Genomic DNA, 24,473 nt, shown 5'->3' with positions numbered 1-24,473 from the left:
CCCCCTTCTGTATAATTTCTACGTCAGAGAAATTGACAATTGTCTAAGGGACAACTGCACGTTGAGACAACTTGCAGATGACGGAGTAGTGTCTATGACAGGACCCAGAGAGGCCGACCTGCAAGGACCCTTACAGGATACCTTAGACAATTTGTCTACTTGGGCTATCCAGCTAGGTATCGAATTCTCCACGGAGAAAACTGAGTTGGTCGTTTTTTCTAGGAAGCATAGCCCAGCACAACCGAAGCTTCAACTTTTGGGTAAACCGATCACTCATTCCATGTCTTTTAAATATCTCGGGGTCTGGTTCGATTCCAAATGCACCTGGAGATCCCACATTGAGTATCTGAAGCGGAAATGCCAACAAAGGATCAATTTTCTCCGAACAATTACCGGAACGTGGTGGGGAGCCCATCCACAAGATCTTCTGACGTTGTACCGGACAACGATTTTATCGGTTTTAGAGTACGGTAGTTTTTGTTTCCAGTCGGCGGCTAAAACTCACATCATCAAACTGGAACGGATCCAGTATCGCTGTCTTCGTATCGCGTTAGGATGCATGCACTCGACTCATACGATGAGTCTCGAAGTGTTAGCGGGCATGTTGCCACTCTCTGATCGGTTTTCGGAATTATCCCTCAGGCTCCTCACCCGTTGTGAAATTATGAACCCACTGGTGATTGCAAACTTTGAGAAGCTTCTTGAGCTAAACCCTCAAACTCGTTTTATGTCATTGTACTACGTGTACATAACACAGGATGTCAGCCCTTCGCAGCATAATCCCTATCGTGTTTGCTTCTCCGACTTCGACAATTCTGTTCTATTTGATTCCGCAAGATCGTTCTTCATAGATGGATCACTAATAGAGGCGTCCGCAGGTTTTGGTATTTATAACGAATTTCATAGCGCCTCTCGAATGCTTCATGCTCCTTGTTCCGTATATGTTGCTGAACTGGCGGCAATACATTATACGCTAGAAACGATCGCCTCACTTGCACCAGATCATTATTTTATTTTTACGGATAGTCTCAGTTCTGTCGAGGCTATTCGCTCCATGGTAAAGCACTCCTCGTATTTTCTCATGAAAATACGAGAGCTTCTAAGTGCTTTATCTTTCAGATCTTTTGTCATCACCTTTGCATGGGTCCCATCTCATTGCTCGATTCCGGGCAATGAGAAGGCGGACTCGCTTGCAAAGGTGGGCGCTATGGAAGGCGATATTTACGATCGACAAATCGCCTACGACGAATTTTTCTTCATTTATCGTCAACAGTCACTCGCCAGCTGGCAAAATAAATGGAGTGAAGGGAGTTTGGGACGATGTTTATATTCAATCATCCCTAAGGTGTCGAAGTGTCCTTGGTTCAAGGGGTTGGATGTGGGTCGAGACTTCATTCGTATGATGTCTCGCCTCATGTCCAATCACTACTCGTTAAACGCTCACTTGTTCCGTGTTGAGCTGGGGGACAGTAATCTCTGTGAATGTGAACAAGGTTACCAGGACGCAGATCACATTATTTGGTCATGTGCTGAGCACCGTAGAGTCAGATCCGAGTTGTACGATTCCCTTTGGGCTCGAGGTAGACAACCTAATGTTCCAGTTGGGGATATTTTGGCTAGACGCGACCTGGAGTTTATGCAACTCATATATGTTTTCTTGAAGAATATTAACCATAGATTGTAAGTTTGATTAACCTTGTGTTTTGTATGTGTGTGTGTATTTTTTTGTAGATTTGTTTCTGTAATAATTGTATAATTACAGAGTTGATATAACGTCGATAGGATTAAGTATATGTTTTAGAAATAGTGACATTTTTGAATCCTAAATCATATTCCAAATCTCCTTTTCCCTCTCCCGATCCAAACAATTGTCATCCACTAACCTCGAGAAGACCGCGAGTAATCGGTTCCAATCCTTTAATTTTAGATTTAAGACATTTATAATGTATAAAGAAAATGATAACTTGGCTCTGTAAAGTTTATTCGATTGAGCCTGTACAAATAAAGTAATTAACAAAAAAAAAATACAAATTAAAAAGATTTTTTAAGGTGACAATACAGATTGAAATTATAGAAAATGTGGCAACACTGACCCTAAACACAGCGAATAGTAACTTTTCGATACAGTACTTAATATTGATTAACATTGATTAACATTATTAATCAGCACTGTGTCCATTGCAGTGCAATTTGTAGAACACATCATGATATGATATAATTGTTATCCAAACATGTTTATGAGCGTGAGCGTGAGCGTGAGCGTGAGCGTGAGCGTGATTGACCGCCCGAGGATGTATTTCCAGTATTGCCAGATCAGCTGTAATTACACAGAGCACCAATAGACGTTGCTTGGGACTGATCAATCATCCTCGATGTGTAAAAACTGGTAATCTAAAACTTGGTAATAGGGTAGAGAACTGCTTCGGCCTAATCGCCCATTTTGGGCCTATCGAGCAGAAAACATCAAATAAATCCATGATTTCAGAGTCAACAAGTCAATTATGCGTTTGGTACGATACTTTAGCTAATACGCTACGGAACGAAGTCAATGGGAATGCGTGATATGAAGGTTTGCACCCATTATTCCCAAAAACAAAAGAAGCGCTCCGACCGAATCAATTTTTATCTTCATCCGATAGGCCGAAGTGAATTCATTGGCGTTTCAATGCGTTAGGCCGAGTTTAGAATCCGTTGGCCGAGTTTGGCGTCAAGAAGTAGTGTTAGACTTTTGACAATATCTCAACGATTGGTTTCTCTTTATCAAATCTTACGGTACATACGGAAAGGTAAATAAATTTGGAAGCCATCAGTAATAAAAACATTCGTTTGGTGCTAAACTGGGCTAGATTAAAAAAGACTAAGTGCGGGTTGTGCTCAATAGGCCAAAAATGGGGTAGTTAACCCTACCAGCGTCGGCCACGCCCGCATGCTGGTCAAGAAAGGAATGGCTAGGAATATGTTAACGACAACTCGTTGTAATGAAAGTTGAAACCTCTGCACCACCACGAGACATCACTGAAATGTTGGAAAAAATGGTTGGGATTGCAGCAGGATTCGTTTAGGTAAACGATATGCTGAATTGATGACCTAACGATTCAATAGTGCGAAGGAGCTTGGGTTTGAACCCACGGTCTTCTGCTCAGTAATCAAAATCTAGGCCACCGAACTCCTTATATCACAACACAATTCCGATCAAGTTCCCGTTCAACTAGCTGTTAGTACGATAACAACTACTCTTGAGAAGGATTTCTTATAGATTTCCGATCAACAAGTCTTTCTCGAATATAATTTTGCTGTCGCTTGATCTCGTATTAGGAATAAATTCAATTTACACAAACACTTTATTATGTGGAGAACCTTGAGATTGAACCCATAATTTTCTACTCAATAAGCAAAATCAGTCACCACTACGCCACCGAGTTCCTTATATCACAAAACAATTACGATCAAGTTCCCGTTCAACTTGCGGTTACTAGAATTTGGTCCTGTCGGCGAGTTCACAGACGAGGACAACAACTACTCTTGAGAATGATTTGATATGGATTTATGATCACCCCGTCTTAAACAGACGATCTTCTATTCAGTAAGCAAAAGTGGCAGCCATCAAGCTAGCCGACCACCGCTGCCTCGACTAAAACAAAAACTGAAAATGTTGTGAAACAAAGCTTTTGTAATGTTGATTTTGAAAAGAAGAGTAGGTTTTGTGCCTGTTGGAGGAATTATCTCGAAAGGAGAAAACCTCCAGTGGACTTTCCTACTTCACACAAAAAAAAGAATAAAGAACAAAGAATAAAAAAAAAGTGTTATCATGCATTACAATATTCTTAGAGTTGCCTGAATGAAGGCTGAAAAAAGTAATGCTGAAGATACCCTTACATAATTTAATTCAATAAATCTAGCCTGAACATAGACTGAAAAAGTGAATTATTATAATATAAATAATCACTAAACCCAGCCTGAACAAAGGTTGAGTAAAGTGAATTTAAAGATGAAAATAAACTTAAACTTAAATGAGCTGTTCTAAAGCTGCATGATAATTTGATATGAATTATATTTTTTCAATATAATTTTCTTTCTACTCATTAATGAGTAACAGATACTATATAATTAATGAGTCAATAAAATTACGCGACTTTTTTTTGAAAATAAGTCTTTTTTACATATTAATGGCTACTTTCAAGTTAGCGCGTAGCTTTCGCTTTAAGACTTCGTTCCTCGAATTGTTTCTTATACGTTCCATCCTCTCTCCCGACTCTTAGCTCGGTGTTTACCCAAGTCCCCGGCAAGGTGACAGATAACCTTAGTTTCACGTACCCACTTGCAAATAGTAGATGATTAATGGGTATATCCAATTTTCTTCAAACTGGGTGAAATTGTACTCATTAATGGTTACGTCCAAGTCGGAGTGTGGAGGACAGTTTTCACAAAACACCATCTATAGATTAAAGTCCCCCTGACCGATTATAGCTAATGATCAGCGATCTTTGTGATTGTGATTGTGTAGTATAAAGAAGAAGGTCAAGGGCCAGGTCTCCGATACTTTTATGCACTGTACATGTTTTAACCAGTAGACAGGGGGTGGCATCACAGCATCTTTACCAGCATGTTAAATAAGTTCTGTGTAATCCACGAATGTGAAACAGCGTGAGCCACAGTAACATCACCTGTAGGGTAACGTATCGGCAAGACCCCATCTCAACATTAATGAATTATCTTTCATAAGGGAAGAGACAAGGGAGGGGGGTTTGTGTCGATTCATAGATAGCTGTAACTTAAGGTCGTTAATTCGAGTATAAGTAAAATATAGGTAAAATTAGTAAGAAATTACCTGTTGTTCTTGGCGCCGCCCTCTATAGGTCTGACGATGAGTCCGATGAAAATCCCATCACAACTGGCATCACTAGTGTGCATCTTTCAAAATGTAAAGATACAGACAAGCCCTGGAACCTGGTTGCAGTTAAGCAACTCTCAAGGCTATGCCAATGCCCAGGGTAGAGCTAATGATCAACAACCTTTCGGGCTAAATTTCTAAGCCTTTTTGAGCTAGTTTGCATATATGTACTTTCAAACTTTTGCTCTACAGAACTGAGAATCAGTCAACATTTTGTGTTTACCTATCAATGGATGCAATGCACACAAACGCACAAATCAATACAATTTACAGCCAGTCATAACTAAACGCACCTCGTCTCATTAACTCACTTTCGGACCTGCGGACCGTGAAAGGTTTATCGGATTTTTTTGTTCATTCCAAGTCCAAGTGGCAAACTTTTCGCACGCACGCGCACCCACTAATCATCACACTCATTTGTTACCGGCGGCGGCGGCGTCGTCAGTGGCAGCAGTGAAGACGCCGCTCCAGTAGGTGTGCTTATTTAGCGTTTTCCATCTAACGCTAATTTGCTCAGAGTTCAATCCCTTCGGTGTTTGCTGATGGTGGTTGGTTTTGCTAAATAGCACCCGTGTTTGCCGAGCATCAGCAACAAATAAGGGCTATTTTGCTAGACTATACCGGAGCGATACGCGCAAAGTTGTACTTGAAAAATGATATCAATGAGTGAGCGGATATGTGTATGAATAGGCATCACCCTTCCACTGTAAAGGTAGAAGATGCAATGAAGTGTATAGAATTATCATATTCAATCATTTATATGCATGCAGTCAGTTGAATGTATTTGATGGCGACGGGTACTGCTAGCAGTTAGTATCACTCGATTCGAAAGTCTGAAACAAGATCTAGATCCAGGCTGCTGGCTCAACACATATTTACAACAATTGGGACACACCATTTGATCAGGTGCTCGCCTTTCGAGTAGAATTTCTCAACAACCGCACGCATTTCGGCCCTTTGGGCAACAAGAAACGAATTTGGACTCGATATGCGCGCGCTGCAATGGCTGCTTTTACTTGTTGCTGTTGTAGACTACCTCTGGCACGTGACAGATGCCCATTGATCCGTGGCTATAACAACAGTCATCAACATAGTTAGACTAGACGCCTCAACCAACAATATGCAGCAAAACAAAGTTGGCATTTCGGCTATTTCGATTTGGCCGGGTGTCGGTGCCAGTAAGTTTTGAAAGCGTTAAAAACGCCGCAACCTGCTGGAAAACCACAATGCGACCCGCGCCGATAGAGCTGACTTTTCGATGCGAGTAAATTAGCCAATGCCCTTGGCTCTGCGGTGGTGGTGGGCGCAAAGGGTTGTGTACTTTCATGAATTTATTTGCTCCATGCTGCTGAACGACGGGTGAAAACAGCTCATAAAACTATAATTGATCGGAGATTGGATGGTAGCGATTTATTGCTTGTAAACGGTAATTAAATTACAATGTGCCTACAAGTGCTACATGGCTTGAATATGTTTGAAAGCAGGACTTACAACATAATGCATAATCTATCACAACGGCAGCGTCACAGATATAGTTTAAGGGTGTGATCTTAGACGGGTTAGCATTTGACCATTTGAAAAACATTCGTGGAGATAGTTCAATCATTCCAATAAGGGATGCTCAAAACACCATATTCAAAACCATCAAAAGACCTGCACAGACTAACAATCCCAAAAATATCTTCTGTTAACAAAAGCTAAACTTTGGAGGAGATAGGAACTTTCTATAGGGATTGGTTTACATGTTACAGGTCGAACTCGATTATCCGGAGGCTTGAAAAAAAAAATCACTCCGGATAATCAATTCACCCGGATAAACGAGCCATTTTTTTCGTTTCCGCTTATTGAGGAAAGCTTAGAGCATAGATCAGGTATCATTCTGAAGATCTCCAACTACCCAACAATTCAAGTCAAATCTCTCAGATATTCTCTCAAATAGCAGGTTGCTCAGAAATTAATTTAAAGTCCTCCAGGTGATCATAGGTCTCCAAAAAGGCCGTAAAATATTTGATCAAGACTTCAACTTGAGATCAGGTATCATTCTGAAGATCTACAACTGTGATGTGATGTGATGTGAATGGACCCACCATCAGTGCAAGGATTACCAATGTATGCAGATATTTTACCAGTTGTAAAGTTCTGCCTGATGGTTTGTTGCAGCAGGGTGAATCAGCTTCATTGAAGACCTTTGGAAGACAGAACGACCAGATGGCCATCTGTTATCACGTGACAAGGGACTGGCAAATCCACAAACCCACGAATCCACTTATGGACCGGGGACCAACGGCTTTACTTCCCTTCCCGTGATCAGAGATTTATGCCGCAGAAAATCCCGGCGGTGCCGACTGGGATTGAAGCCACGACCTTTGGGGTGAGAGGCAATCACGCTTGCCACTACACTACCGGTGCTGCTAAGTCCGACCTATGTAAAATGATGTTTCTTGATACAGACAAATACAAATTAACGTTAGTTCAGACTATTTGACTGAAGGCTAGAAATGCAACTTGGTCGACAAACCCAATATCTCTTAAACGAAGCATTTCCGATACTTGGTAACTTGGAAAAAGTTTCTTGCTATTACAAAAGCTATCTACTCATCCGCATAGATGGCGCCAAAATCAAACTTTTTACTCTGACATTGTGATAGACTGGCCAAAACTCAGGACCGGGGGTGTAAAAAGTTAGTCAGGGCTGTTAATTTTCGTATCATTCAATTGAAGATGAATAAATACAACCAATCAATAAATTCTGCGCAACGCCATCATGCCCATCATTTGAAGAGCCACTTTCTCAAATGAACCTTATCGTCACTGTCAATTGAGTCACTCACTATCAATCGATATAAGACAGAGAAGTATGGAGTAAACCCAGAAAAAAAATCCAAACAGACATCCGTAATTGCATTTGTAAACAAACACGTCAATCGTCGATTGCTCGCGAATAAGAGCTCAATCTCGAAAACTAATAATACCATGAGGTAGAGGAATGATTCCTCTATCATTTGGTATAGTTTGTTTTTAAGATTGAGCTTTAATTCAAGAGAAATCGACAAATGACCTCTTTGTTTACAAAAGCAATTACGCCCAAATCTCAAATCACAAAGATCAATGTCGACCCAATGTCGGATACATTTTGTATTAGTTTCAGCTCAATGTCTCGTCAATATCGGGTTGGGATCTGTTAGAGGTCAGGTTGATGTCGGGATGGCTTAGCTTTTTCGCCGGAATGTCGACCAGAGCTCCGTTTGTGCGTTACACTCAATTGAATGATATCAAGCGTTTCTCAAATGAGAATGATCCATGCTTTCGTCACAAAAATCAGATCCTGTAAAATCATTAAATTTTCACCATGCAGTGGCACCACCTAGTTACAAATTAAACTACTAAGGTCGATGGGCCTTGGAGAAGACAGTACACCGTTTGAAAAATTCATGTAATTTTCTGCGAGATATAGAGATTGCTAAAGTATGATTGTGTCAGTGATTTGTTTTCATCGGGAAAATTTTCCGCTATGAAGTTTTTTTTCCCGATGAAAACATTTTGCGTATAGGTATACGTGACGTAGTGTGCGTACGATAAACGTCAGCAATCTCTATAGCGCACATAAAATTAACGCTAGATTTAAATTAGCAATATTGTATGCAAACTTTTAAACGATTTCGTTGTTTATGATGCCGTAAGAGAAGGAGGAGACAACTGACTTCTTAATCTTTTATCTCTATCTCTATCTATATCTATCTCTTTCTCTATCTTACGCACTTCAAATCGGCCAATCACGAGCTGGTTCACGTTTGACAGAAAAGTGGTTCGTTTTCGCCCCCGTATTTTCTTCTCTTCTCTTAGTTTATGCCAACTGTAGCTCACGCTATCCAGCATTTTACGATCGCTTATGGCCGCCACAATCTGGCTGAGTTTCTGGTAGGGAACATAAGATTTGAAGTTTGGCTTGTGTCGTTTGACGTGTAAACGATCAAATTTGAACGTTTACCAGTCAAACGACACAACCCAAACGTCAAATCATATGTTCCCTACCAAAAACTCAGCCAGATTGTGGCGGCCATAAGCGCTCGTAAAATGCTGGATAGCTAAAATTCAGATTTTTTTTTCTGTTTATGAGAGCGTTGTGTCAAGCGAAGGATGAAATCGAATGTAAATAATTATATCAAAAAATAAAATTCTTTCGAATATCACGCTTCATTTCACAGAGGGCCATGAATTAAATCTAGCAGGAAATAAATAACAACGTGCTTAGATTGCATTCAATTGACTTTACGTCTTGAGCAATGTTTCTTGGCTTAGCTAGGACTACAATATGGTGGATAAAAATTGTTCAAGTTTTGGCCTCATAGATGGCGCAGCGATATAGTAGTAAACTTTAATTTTCTTCCACAAATACAGATTATAACCAAATTCGTTCAAATCTGGCACAGTTGCTGGGTACCTCAACACAGATCTAACAGATCTAAAGAGCATTGGGAAGTAGGCAAATGTGATCCGCAATACAAACTTGACCCACCGAAATGTACATAATAGAATTAAATAAGCTGAATTTGTTTAAATAATATATATTCCCAAGTAACAATTTTGGTTTTATGATGGTTCTGAAGACCATGATTTAGACTTGTAGAATGTTTTAAAACCACGATAAAACTCGCAATGCTACTTGGGTTGTTTGATTCAAATCCAACTATCTCAAATAAACCTCAATATACCTCTCCGATATAGAGAGGAATTATAGAATAAAATTATACTTTTGAATGAATTTTCAAAATAGGGGAAATGGTTGTAATGTTGGCCTATGGATCTAAGATTGGACCCATCGCTAAAAATCTGTTATTTATCAATTTTATCTAGATGAACGCGTCAATGGGACGGTACGAATGGATATTTTTGGTCGCTATTGAAAATTAAGTCGATTGCTGAATTTAAGTGTGGGCCTAAATTAGGGGCATTTAGGCCGACATTACATCCGTTTTCCCTATAATTCTAAAAACGAGAATTTCAGACAAATTTTATAAAATATCACATTTATCAGTTATTTGAAGATGTACAGCATTTATGTTTTGGAGAAAATTCTCATAAAATGGTACGTTCTACAACTTTGCCCAAGACAGCATACCTCTAGCTTGCGAAATAAAAAAAAGTTTCTATTGGTGCCAGTGCTGATAAAAATCATTCCTTCTACACTCAACTTGGCAGAAAATGAAGACAACCTTAACAGATAGACCAACTACCTGCATGAATTTGAATTTTGACATAAGCACATTTTCTTGATCAAGGCAACTTCCGAGGATCAAAGTCAATATTTGTTTTTGTTTATTCGTGGCTGGATGTTTATTATCGCCTGTGTTGTTGTCAATATCAATATTCATCTTCATCTTGGTGGGGATGATTTTGAGAATCAAATGCAAAATGATTATTTTCATATTATATAAATACATACAGCGCTGTAGAATGTGTTGTGTTGGTTTTTACACACAGATTGATGGAAAATATTGCCTCATACTGAATTGATGATAATATCGAGGTTTTAAGCTCTAGAGTCGACAATATTCAAAATAATCATTTTGCCCAAAATGAATTCGATTATTTGGCTTTTGAGGATCGCTTCTGATTTTGACAATTTTGGGTTGGATAATCAAGCAGTAGTGAATATCAACAAACGCGTATTCGTTGATACATAATGAACTCATTTGTTCATTTCGCTCGTACGTGACAGCGCAGATATTTAAAACGAACGCAATTCATCTACACTGGGTTGAAGCGCTACTTCTGGCGTGTATGGTAAATGATAAAAACAGACATTGATTGGTGCACCATCTTTGCGGCCAAAACTTAAACTATTTGTATCCACCAAATTGTAGTAACTAATAGCGTATTCGTTTATTATCGGGGTTGGCATCAGTGCGAAAACGATTTTTTTTTTAGTGCGAACCTCAACTTGAGTTAGGTTTTAAAAACAAACGATCAAACTGACGTTTGTCAGAAAACAAGCAGACCTAATGTTGATACCCGATCCAGGTTGGAACTTAATAATAAACGAATTGGCTATAAGCCATGGAACTTTGCTGAAGACGTTAAGTCTATTGGCTGTAGCCAGTGTTGGAAATATCGCAAAAAGTGAAGAACTATGACTCGTGAGCTTTTTATTGGTAACTCCTAAGCAGCCGTTAAAGTTAAAATTGTTTGGATGGTCTTTAAGTTCTTCTCAAAATTGCTATGGGATTTTTTTTTTAAATCCGACATCGAAGATAAACATTTTTCAAGCTACAAAATTTGATTTTTCAACTCCAAAATATGTTCAATTTTCAAAACGTGACAAAATTTCAAGTCTTACACACTTAGAAATTATTGCCGACTTCGGTAATTTTTACCGAAAACTGAATCGGTAAAATTTATGCAATTCAATTCAAGTGCTTTTAGCTACTTTGAAACTAAATCTCCACCAAAATGACAAGATTTGATCATTTAAACAAGGTTGAACATGTTTTGAAATTATTTTCAAATTCAATAGCCTTTAAAATAAAGGTCAAAATTTTAACGAACGTTCAGCTGTTCTGATTTCGGTCAAATTTACCAAACACGAGAACAAAATCTTGACGTGTAGAATCCTGAAGATTTCCGTAATGCTTAGAATCTCGAAGATGGTTTTTTATTCTGCAATCTCCCAAAATTGGATTTCATTTCTTTCAAGTTCAAAGCTTTGTATAAAACATAGTTCAAGCTTCACAATTCAATATTCGGCCGAATGACCAATGCAATGACCCAGTAAAGTTTGATCAAGTAAGTTGGAGGCGAACCAGCCTAAGGCTGAAAGCCTCCTAAATAAAGCTATATTAATTAATTAATTGATCAAGTAACCTTGATTCAAATATGGAGTTTTTACATTTTTTAAGATTGTATTTAATTTAATTAAAAGAGCAAGAATTGTTTTAATTACTGCATTACGGAGAGAGCAGTTACCGATCTATCCACTCTTCTGGTTATGCTTATGAATTGCAAATTTTAGCTTTTGACGACATTTTGGTGTTAAGCTGGGTTTAGACAGGGTAAGTCAATTGATCAAGTCAATTGAATTCAACTGACTTGAACGCGAATTGAACGTGTGAACTATGAGCTTCAACTGACTTGATCAACTCACTTGAATTGAAAAAAAGTTGAACCAGGCTCAACTTTTCAAGCCAATTGAATTCAACTGAGTTGATCATTTGACTTGCCTAGTCTAAACACAGCTTTATCAGGGGGCTTCAACGACAGAAACCTGATGAATCCATATTGTAAGAGTACTTTTGAAATTGGCTCATACATCCATAGTTCATCCTATGATTAACAGTTCCAGCCGCAATCATGGAGAGTCATCTTTGGAGATTGCACGAATATAAAATTTTAACTTCCTTCGCTCACGCAAAGCTCGCACCAAGAGTGTGTACAGCTTTTTTTTTATCAGCAACAGACGGCGGCGGTGGTGCGCAGGTAAGGCAAATAGAAATATGTGAGATGATAACAGAAAAACATCGTTCTCTCCAGCCGAGTGTGCTGCACGATTCACGACCAAACCATACCGCAGTTGTTTTTATCTCAAATTGTTGCTTCCATTTGCTCATTAAAGTAGGCACCTACCTACTCTTGACAAGAGACAAACGAAAAATTAAAAAAACAAAATACAGATAGGACCCGCATTGTGGAGCAACGATGATTACAATCATCGGATAGGGAGGTGACACACAAGTGTTATACTATGATGCGGATCGGTATATAGCCTTCCACGCATAACTGTTGGTCGACGATGATGGCTCCCGGGTCAGGTGACTCCAATTCAATCCACTTACCTTTAAGGTTTCTTGAGCATCTGCACCAATCTAAGGCGACAGAGAGGAGTGCGCTGCGATGGCGACGTGATTTACTACTGCAGTTGGTCGACCGATGTATTGTTGATAGATTTTTCCTTTGTTCCAAATTCACTGACGTAACCGTCAAACGATTTCTCTTATCACTGCTTCTGGACGGTTGTTGTACAATCAATCGACTTTTGGAATTGCAATCACCTTAATTTTCTTCTGTGATTCGATTTGTCACTTCTCTAGCTTCTCATTTAATCTACTACACCGATTAGGATTTTTCCTCCAAATTTGATCACGTTTTTCACTTACTTCGCTCTATATTCACAACAATGCTCCTCTCTTCTTGTTACACCTACAAGGCACTGTAAGCATCTTCACCGGCAAAAGAGATTAAGTTCTAAAACAGAAAATCCATTGTCATCACACTTACTACCAGAAAAAAGGAAACCTTAACTTTACATTCTCTGCTGATACAAACCCGTCAACACCGTTCTGAAACTTCCAGAGTTATTAAATAAGCACAACCGACCAGCTCGAGTGTCTAAGCGCAATTAAAACGTGAACCGATTCGCGAAACAATACACTACCAGCGCAGCAGTGAACTACTAACTAGGCGCCGTCTACTACCGAAGATCGACGACACGGCACACACCACCTTAATTGATAGCCGATGAAGGGCTCTTTCTCTCCTCATCAGCCTGCGAACCTGCTCTCCTCTCACGAGCGCATCATCATCACACGACCACACGAGCTGTCGCCGCTCGCTGCTGGAAAAACAACAAAAAAATTCACTGCACAAGGGAAAACAATCAGCTGGATGCGGTTTTGTTTTCGCTTATCAGTGCAGCCTTTCGACAATCGTTGCCAATACTACCAAAGCAGTTGATTGCAGCTTTATAAACTGTTCATGAAGAAGTAAAAAAATCTTATACAAATTTATTGAAAAAATTAAAGGTTGGGTCCGAAACACGACCACATTATTGACGTAGGACTACGAGTTTTCTATGTTGCAAAATTCAATAATAATTACAAAATTATTACACGCAAAATAAATTTCTCTTCCATTCAATGTAAGGCTGGATTTATTTATTAAATCCTCTGCATTTGTTTCATACAATAAATTAAATTTAAGCTCTTGCAATGTACAAGCAAGTTTTTCCAGAATGCTCGATTTTTGTATAAAACCTTCACGAGACAATGCATTTCGAGAAAACAAACTTTTTGTTAGAAAAATATGCATGCATAAAGAATTAAAAAATTACAGCACTTGTTCATGTCCCGAAACATTGCAAATTCTGCATACTTTTCATGCAAATCTGTATTAGAATCTTTCATTTCCCGGTTGGGTGTGGGAGCCTCCTTTAGATCAGTCGGTAAAGGCAAGCTATAAAGCAATAGGCGGCTGGGTTCGATTTCCGGTCCGGTCTAGGGATTTTTCAGATTGCACTGAGGTGACTTCCCTGGGCTACTGATCGTACAATTAATCATGTTACCATGCTTCTGCGTTAATTTTCCTTAAGTGACATCTGCTGTTCTTAATGGTGACATCTATCAGAAATTAACCATTCACTTAGTTCCGTTAATTGTTAACAGAGGGCAGTGCAGTCAAAACATATATGGTACCTCTATACATGCATTCAGATTAACATCCGAAGTCCCTTCATTCTAATATATTCTGCACGAAAAATGTATCCGAGGTCCCTCCTTTTTACATATTCAAAATACATGGCATGTTGAGAAATTGAGCTCGTGAGCAGTGATTGAGCATCAAAAACAAGTCGTATTTTTAAATAAAGAAATATTATGGTATTATCTTCCATAATTTTGAATGGACTTCGGCTGTTCAGATATTCTGATTTCTGATTTCTCCTTTATTATTATTTAATCAATAATAAACCATGTGCCTTGGCGACAAATACGATGATTATATAATATTTTTTTTCCGAATCGGTGAACAGCCATTTTAGTAAACCCACATACTGATTGATTACATTTTGTGACTATTTTGATATTTGATAGCGTCATATTACAACAATTTAATAATGTATGCAATTCGACTAAACTTCCAGTAAAATTTTTGTGTTAGAACTTAATGAAAAATTACGGAGTTGAAAAAAAAAAATAAAATTTGCAGACAAAGAATTTCGTAATCTCAGACATAAAACAATCTAATTCTAGGGAAATGTGATTGTTACTTAATTAAGACAATGTTCAGCCGGATGCAGATTTGCCTCTCAATACTGGAACTCAATTTTCTGTATTTTCAGACTTGTAGGGAAGATACAAATCACTTAAAAGTCAGTCCACTCTCCACAACTCGATGTCCACTAGCTCGATATCGAATTTTAGAACCATAGTAATCTTGAATTTCATGGCTATTATGATAGCGATTTTGTATGGGATTGTTATTCTATAACTCGATGGTCCCTTCAATAACGAGTTGTTGCGAGTTAACTGTTGATAAATTCTTTAGAAAACGTCTTTTGTAATTTTTCAAGATTCTAAACATTGAACAAACTTTTTCTGAACTACACACTTAAAAATAACTATTTTTACACGAGACGTAATCCATATTTGACGTAAAGTATGGAACGTAAACAAACACGTCATGTAAAATTAAGTGTTCCCAAACCGAAACATACGCAACTCAACGAAAAGTACGATTGATTGAATTTATTTTCTCGTTTCTTTCAACTGATTCTTATGTCATTTGGTCCGCTTGCATGTGTCGGTCTCAGGGCACGGAAATTTACATGACTTTTTGGTAGTGTGTATGTATGAACTCAATGGACGTAGATTTGCAATATGACAATCATAAAAAAAGTTATACAGATTTTTGTCAGCCAGATACAGATTAAAAAGATTTTTTGTAATGAAAATACAGATTGAAATTGGAAACAAAATGTGGCAACACTGCTCGTGAGAGCGAATTTTCTCACTGAAATTTAAAAGTTTTGGCGCTCTGAGGACTGGTAGTAAAGCGGGTAAAGCTGTATGGAGAAAAATCATTTTTATTTTATTGTAGCTTGTTTAACAATAAATCCCGGGGAAAACTGAGCGACAAAGTACCCGACTAATTTGTTTAGGTTGTAGTTTACTTTTTTTTAACCTGAATATGAACCTATAGCGCCATCTCTGTTACACAATATATCAAATGCAAAAATGGAATAGGTTTAGAAAGCTCTCAATTAACAACTGTGGACGTGCTAAAAAAACACTAAGTTTAGAACCGGTGTAAAATCCTAGTAGAAACTGTTGAGTTATTAATTAAATTCCAAGCAATAAAATTTCAAATAAACATATATTTTTATAATATGTCTTAAGAACAAGTTGAAACATTACTTCTAGTTGACGTTATGCGAGGAATTAAAATATTGCTTTAATTTGGTTTTTTTTTTCATTGTAAATTCAATGTTATCGCAGTGCTTATTATATGTATCCATCATTTGGTTCAAGGGTCCAAATTTGGCATAATTTGTACGATGACGATTTGTAGCAAATATATTTCTATTTCGTAAATGCCTAGATGGTGTATATAAATTTAAGGATGACAATAGTTCTATTGAATCAATTCGATGTGACACGATATCGTTTACGAAAGAAATCATAGCAAATTCACGACGCTCTTTTAATGTTTGGATATTTAAGAGCATACACCGAGCTGTGAAAGATGGCAGAGGAAATACAGTCCAACCTAACTTGCGGAGTGCATACAATAGAAACTGCTTTTGAACGGACTATTCTTTCTTCGTGTGTGATTCAAAAAGGAGACCAAACTATGCTGCAATATTCTAATATCGACCTTACATGAGCAATGTACAATGTTTTTATCGTATACGGATCGTGGAACCAAGTATGGAATATCTGAATTTCATCTTTGAATCTGATGATGTCTTTGGCATCTTTTATTTCCAAAAAAGTTTAACGCTACCCATCAAATCCTGTGCAACACTTGTGCTATCTTTCTTCCACAACTTTCATCCAATCTTTCTTCAAATCCATGTCGTTTTTGAGGACGTTCCTTGTTTTCCGGAGCGTGCCCTTCATAATCGCCCAGAGTGTTTATATTAGTCGAAGTTCTGGCGAGTTTGGCGGATTTGCCTCCTTCGGCACAAAAACAACATCGTTGGCTTCGTACCACTCCATCACCGGTTTCGCGTAATGGTCAAAACAGAGTGTCATCTTCGTGGGAACGGAGGACGGACAGCAGGCGCTTCTGGAGGCATTTTTCTTTATATATTTGGCCGTTGATGGTACCGGTCGTTATGTACGGCATACTGAATTTGCCGCACTCACAGATCGCCTGCCACATTAAGTACTTCTTGGCAAGTTGGTCAGCCTTCTTCTTCCGGAACTTCTCCGGAACATCCAAGCGGGACTTGCCGACGAAAAACTCCAAACCGGGGATCTGCTTGGCATTCGCTTAAATGTACGTCTCGTCGTCCATTACTATGCATTTCGGCTGCACTAACCACTCGCGGTACAGCTTCCTGGCGTGGGATTTGGCCACCGTATTCTGTGTATTGGTTCGGTTAGGCACCTTCCTTACCTTGAAGTCATGAAGTCCGGCCCACTTCATTGTCTGCTGGACGAACCAGACGGGAGAATTGACCTTCTTGGCCATATCCCGAATCGAAAGGTTCGGATTGCGCTTGAAGGTCGGCTTCGCTTTTCCCCCACTGTCAGCTCATCACCGATGGATAGTCTAGGTCTTCTTCAACGATTTTACCACACGGGACGTCGATTCCAAACTGTTTCGCGATCCACCTGTGGCCTGGATTTTCCACGACCACTCCCATAATTTTTTGTCGAAGCACTTCTTGCTTGAAAGCCATCTCGATAAACACTTGACAGATTGTGACGAGATTTTGCACATGTAAACATTACACTCTAAACTAGTTTAACGCAAAATTTCATCAATTTTTACCCATGCAATAAAAAGTTGCACACAAAAGAAAGTGTTGCATTTTTTCGAGTACAATCTTTAACATCTGCTCAAATATGACGAAAACCGACAAAAAAAATTCTCAGCCACTAGTATGATCCTCGGTATAATCATAGAATTAAAATCCGTAAAATTTTCCCCACTTAGTGAGTAATCCTAGTTTCTAAGATTTTGAATAAAATCCTTCTCAATTTTGAGTTTCTGGTGATTGGCGACTTCTGCTAGTATTGATGAGTTATTTGCCGTTGAATGTAATAAAAATTTATTGTTTTTCCAGGCAAAATGCCCAAACATTGAATTTTCACGAACGGATTTTGACAGGTTTGGATCTGTTTAATACGTCCGGATAATTTAATACGCTAGTCAATAATGTCTTCCCAATGTCCCAAAATGTCTTGTTGATTTTCTACGCAAGTAATCAAACTTTTGCAGAGAGATCCAGTTCTTGAAACTGCCGAAAACATCAGCAGCGCTCCATAAAATATTTAAGCATCATCCATTAGACTGGCCCACATTTATATGGGGGAATTTTTTCATCATTTTTTTTAACAGGCCAACCCCTTAATTTGTGCCATTAGGTGAGAAACCACTCTTTGACAATTTCAGCACTTTTGGATGTAACAAGAGCTGGCACTTTTGATTTAAGATGTAAATGGGGATATTAGTTTAAATGTATAGAGTAAAAACATCCCTTCACTCTTTCGTGCATAGAACTGGTTCAGCAAACTTGATTATGCTCAAAATTTCAGCACACGTAGCTTAAACTATAAGGAACAATTTTGCTCAAGACAGCATAACGATTCAAGTTAGTGTTATGGAGATGCTAATTATTTTACATGTATGTGCATTCTGCTCATATATTGCAACAAAATACAAGCAGCTTATGCAACGAATCAACTAGATTACCACATGCCAATATCCAGGCTCGTGTCTTTTGGTGCGATAACCACTCTCTGCATGTTTCAGCAGTTTTTGACGTAACACGGGCTTTTGGTTTAATTTTTATTTTGGGGATTGGGTTGAAATTTTCATATACAAAATGCTCATTCAAACTAAAAGCGCCAGCTCATATTAGAACCAAATGAGCTGAAACTTTCGGATAATGGTTTTCTCACCTAAAGGTACAAATCTACCACATGGAAAATTAGAACTTGGCTATGGCCCAGTCTAAAATGGGGGTGACCATTTTGACATTATCCCAATCCCAAGCAACACACTTCCGTCTCGAAAAGTTGCCGCAACTTGATTGTGGCAATACGTCGCATAGGAAATACTACAACCTTTTTGCGACAAGTGTGCTGCTGGAGATGTCCCTTATGTGATAATCGGTAATCCAGTTTTAATAAAATTAATGCATTTAAAATGCTGCATTCTGATTTATTTCATTTATTACGCCATTAGTCTGAACGCCATTAGGCCGAATGGGTCATTTGGCCGAAATTAAAAAAAAAAAACATTCAAGACGTCAAAAATTGTTGCTTCAATATTCCTCAAAGGAATCGCTCAAGTTTCGAAGAAGGGAAAATCTCCTATAAAAAATCTTCAACCATTAATGTGATGTGATGTGATGTGATCAGTGCAAGGATTACCAATATCTGCAGATATTTTACCGGTTGTAAAGTTCTGCCTGATGGTTTGTTGCAGCAGGGTTAATCAGCTTCATTGAAAACCTTTGGAAGACAAAACGACCAGATGGCCAGCTGTAATCACGTGACAAGGGACTGGCAAATCCACGAACCCTCGTCCAGTCATCAAATCCTTTGATTCCCTTAGGCTGCCCCCAACCCAGAATATATTATTATGTTTTAAAATATTTGATTTGTTTTGTTAACCCCTCTGCATCCAAATTTTAATTACTTTTGATAAACAATTCATATTATTTCAACTCTATTTCATTGATAAGATTAATTTTCATTGTTTTGTTTGGGTGCTTTCAGATCTTGTTCTCTCATGGAATTCGTATCATTTTCGCAAACTTTATCAAGGATTACTTATGTCTTCAAATCAAAACATTTAAACCCGAAAGAACTGCTCACGTTTGAAAGAAGGATAAATCAGCTATGACAAATAGTAGGTACACTGAGGCAAATAAACTTAAGAATTTCATAAGTATTGAATTATGAAAGACGTATGAATTTCATTAGCGTGACTTATGAATGATTTTCGTCTAACATGAGGCAGCTCTTATACACCTTTAAGCATTGCATTACCCAAAGCGTTGAAAGACGAGTGGTCAACACACGAGCCCCGTACATTTCAACCAATATCCTCATATAATATTTAAATCAAAAGCGCCAACTCGTGTTACATCTGAATGAGATGAAATTTTCAGAGAGTGGTGTCTCACTAAATGGCACAAATCTAAGAGTTGAAGAAAATGATAAATTTCCCCCATATAAATGTGAACCAGTCTACCCCCATACATCTGAGGTTCCTGATATCGAAGGATCTGATTTTAAGTAAGTAATATATATGTATAATTGATTTGTCGTATTAAGAAAAAATTACCATCAAATTTCAAAAAGATACCCCACCTACAACATGTTTATGCCTCGCTACAGTTTGAAATTATGAAACTATGTGATATTATAATAATAACTCAACTCACCGAAATCGCAGGAACTACGCCCAATTGAGAAGTTTTGGGCCATCATGAAGGCCAGACTTCGTGAAATATCTAAGGTGTGGGAGAACGAGCTGGCTTTGAAGAAACAGTGGGTAAAAGTATCAAAAGAAATCAGCCCCTCCATTGTCTAAAACCTTAGGAGTTGTGTCAAGGGCAAGATGCGTGCATTCGTTTATGGAGCGGAGATCTGATAAAGCAACGAAGTATAATCCTAACCATAATTTTGTACTTTATTTCCTGAAAGTTTGAAGAAAATGTGACTTAAAATGAATTTTTGGCAACCATTTTCATGTGTTTCACTTTTTTCGAGCACAGTCTTTATTACTTTTAATGACGAATAATGTTAGAAAAGTTGCATGTTTACGCTTTGAACACAACAAAAATGTTGCACTGGAAGAGAAATAATGAGAAATTAGAGAGGGTCTACTATAAAAGAGGAACGAATTCAAAACAAACTGCCTTGACAACCTATGCCTGGGTGATTTCTAGCAACACTGCCAATGTAATCAAGATAGGCGCTGCTTGATTGGCTCTGGCTTTGACAGTTCGCTTGGCTCAAAACCAGCCAGTCCGCTCCTCTCTTATACTAGACCCTCTCTATGAGAAATATCAGTGTTCAAGTACAATTTACTGATCAATTTGACCCCGTTTTACGGTATATAATAATTCAACGGATGAAAATAAATCGCGTTAAAACAGAATTGAGTGTAACTTGATTATTAGTGATTATTTAATTACTCCCATTAAAACCCACATTGAACATACCTACAGTGACCGGAACAAAAAAAGATCCACCCACCCCGAGTAGCACACTTCCGTTAATAAAAGTTGCAACAACTTGTTTATGACTGAAATAAGTCGTAAAGAAGTTTCTACATCCAATATGTGACAAGCGTGCTACTAGGGACTTAAATATAATTTAAACGCCTATTAATGTCTATTTGTCATATCAAAACTATTTCAAAAACAGTTTGCTCCAGCATCATTTGTTATGTTTCATACCACTTTATTGAAAAGAACATCAGTTTCAGTCAACTGTACATCAAATTCATAAGGATACCCTGATCCTGAATTTACATAAAAAATATCCACCAGCGAAATAAATATCAAACCGTTTGAGTTACATTGGCCCACCCCTCGTATTTCATGGTTTTGACGATTCATTGGACCGTATGAATAAAAAGAGTTTACTTTACTTTCCCGTGCTTTTCTTACGGGAAAAGTAAAGTAAACGGTTTTATTCATACGACCTATTGTTTATAGCATCACAAAAGTCTACACGGTTAAAAATATATACTCAATTTTAAGTAACTTTCACCCAACTCGGTGCTTCCGTGGGGCTAGCCAAATTGAGTTAACTGCAGATACTCAAATTTGGGTGATTTCGATGAGCAATGAAATATTTATCCTTATTTAAACGAAATTGTGGAAACGAACAGATAATTTTATGCAGTTATTCAAAAAATCAAATCTAGACAGTACCTCAGATGCACTGATGCAGATCATTCCCTCTTCTTGGCATAGTTCAGCAAACTCTAAATTTTGCAACGAGATCCCGGATCGCGGATGGATGGGTTCAACAAACTGATTGATACACCACAATCTTCTCACTTCTCGGGCACGAATACTGCTTAATGTCCAAAGTTGTATGGATCCGTTGAACATTTTGATGTTCACCATCCACTTGTTTGCATCTGTGAAAATCTTCAATTGGCTAGTCGATTGGCCGTACGAAACGAAAACCGGTCCTTTGGACTGGACAAAATCGGTCCGGTCTGGAACGGTCGAAATCCGTAGATGCGAAACGAACAGCTAAACTGATGGTGGATGTAAACCAGTGGTGGGTGTCGATATTCACTGAACCTGGATGGAGTGAGAGCGGAAGATGAGAAAAGTGACGATTGATCGAGCCAGAACGAAGGGAGAGTGACGATGACGAAGGGTTGGGAGCCGGAATGTAGCCTCCGAAGAAGAGAGTCGATCGCTGGTACGTGTAGAGGGTCGATCGCTGGGCTTTAAGGGATTCTACTTAGCCACCGCCACGATCCCGCGTGTTCCGTCAGCAACATTGGCCTCCTCCACGATCGCTGGAGATTCTACGATCGCCATCCGACCAGCAGCCATCTCTGGTGTTTGTGCCTGCCGCGATCCTGCGTGCACTGTTAGCAACACTGGCCACAATCACGATCGCTGAACCTCCAACGATTCAATCCGGCCACTGCCATCCGACCACTGTCATCCGACCACTGTCATCCGGCCACTGTCATCCGGCCACTGTCATCCGGCCACTGTCATCCGGCCACTGCCATCCGGCTGCTCATCATCCGGCTACCGCTATCCGGCCACCGTAACCCGGGCACCACTATCTGGCCCCCGTAACACCATCAGCACCATAAGCACTGCTACTTGCATTATATAGCTCATCGCCTGTGTCGTCACCGCCACCTGGTGCCTCATCCAACATTGTAGAAGAAATAAAAGGTATTTAACCGTTGTCCGCGAGTAATTTTGTAGGATTCCGTGTTCAGAAACCTCCCCCCCCCCTCTCACGCAAAAAAAACACCCTGGGACCAGCATACTGGTGGCTACGGAATAATCATCTGGAAGATCTGAGATATCCGTAAAAGTTAGTTGATATCGATAGTAGGCCTACATTCCCAGCAAAATCAAGCTGAACATTGCATTAGATCCTAAGTAACATTGATCGATTCTCTTCGGCGACTTTCTCTTTCATTAATAACTAGAGCCTATTACCGATTCTTTTTGAATCTGTCAATGGACCTAATGCATTGTTCAGCTAGAAATTTCCAATTAAGACAATCACGAAGTATTGCAATCAACTTCTGGCGGAAAAGACTTACGCGGCTCTCTGATCCGTTGAATATACACGCAGTGTTTGACATTGACACCAAATTTGAACTGAAGTTGCATTTCATTGCACATGCTCCGAGTTGGAGAAGCCTCTTCGCGCCCTGATTAGAATGTGAGTAAGAGATTGACGTTACAATTTTTACCCCCTGATCCGAGACGATGATGTGTTATCAGTAGTAGTCTTCGGTTCAGAGTCATAATGAAAAGTATGTTAAGTTCATAAGGCACATCATCGCGCACACTCATGTTGACTAGTGGTGCTGCGACGATTGCATGAATGAGATGTTCTCGGCGTTTGTCCGAACACGAGATTATCCGCCCGCCGGTGAATTGATGTTGCATAGTTGAATCATAACAACGGTTGATAAGTCGGATGATGATTTGTTTTGAATTCAATTGTGCGTAGTATTGCAGTGGAATGCAGTGCATTTTTTATATTTTACATTCGATGTCATCGTCATGGCCATGCTGGAAAAAAACATTCGGTACAATGTATGACGTTACATATTGTAAATATCCCCTATTAGATCATTCCGGAATTTAAATGTGCCATCATTTGCGCTTAACGTTGCTGATATGAAAAATGGTGTCACTTAAATCAGGTATAGAGTACATATATACGTAAAACGCTCAAGCTTTCCGTTTTCAGACAAACTTACCACATCACATAAACCGCTGCGTGATTATTTACTTATCCAAAGATAACAAGCCACCATGCGCCCCCATCAAAACACAGAATGCCACGCTAGAGCAAGATCGTTTACATCTTCAACGTGGAAACAGGCACAAATAAAATAATGTCACATCAGGCAAATAAAATTGCAGTTGAACAATTCTCGGCCAACTATTGAAAAAGGCCTACCAGCTTTTGTAAACAAACCATCTGCAATTCGTTAGCGTGGGCGACCTATGCTTCGTTTTGTTTACAAAAGCTGATAGCCCCTTATCAATTGTTGGTCGAGAACTGATTCCGGAAAACGGAGCGACAAGATCTTGACTGAAACGAACTCTTCACTATCGTTATGATTAACATTGAAGTGTTTGACAAACTTACCTTGAATGCACTCTGACCGTATCAAAGCAGGCGAGTTCCTTTTGTGGATGTTTACAAATATTGTCATCCTCAATTTAATCCACCACGTCATTTGTGTTTGTGTTTTCCACGCTGTCCCTTCTCGTGCGCTTGAACATCGACCGCCACTTCCTTCCGAGTGTATATTGGTACTTTTGCTCCCAGAAGCAAGAAAGAAAATCAATGATACACATCCCAAGGTTTGCTTTTAAAATCACTGCGCCGTT

At 38.9% G+C, this 24,473-nt stretch overlaps 1 protein-coding gene across 4 annotated transcripts in view; it reads right to left on the bottom strand.

Moving 5' to 3' along the window:
- The window catches only part of LOC135697715 (cationic amino acid transporter 2), a 64,025-nt gene extending 50,687 nt beyond the window's left edge, over window positions 1-13,338 (bottom strand). The window contains exons 1-2 of one of the 4 annotated variants that reach the window (XM_065217506.1): window positions 13,192-13,338; window positions 12,721-13,129 (exon numbers count right to left, since the gene is read on the bottom strand). The gene's annotated coding sequence lies outside the window, so the exon portion shown is untranslated. Of the gene's footprint in view, window positions 1-12,720 lie in introns of all 4 variants that reach the window. The other 3 variants (XM_065217507.1, XM_065217505.1, XM_065217508.1) reach the window with 3 other exon arrangements.
- Between the last annotated feature and the right edge of the window lie 11,135 nt (window positions 13,339-24,473).

This window comes from Ochlerotatus camptorhynchus, unplaced genomic scaffold, assembly GCF_037179485.1.
Source record: "Ochlerotatus camptorhynchus isolate MF236.1 unplaced genomic scaffold, CSIRO-AGI_Acam_v1.1 ptg000077l, whole genome shotgun sequence".
NCBI lineage: Eukaryota > Metazoa > Arthropoda > Insecta > Diptera > Culicidae > Ochlerotatus > Ochlerotatus camptorhynchus.
The sequence above is the reverse complement of the archived record's forward strand: the minus strand, read 5'-3'. Positions and strand labels throughout refer to the sequence as shown.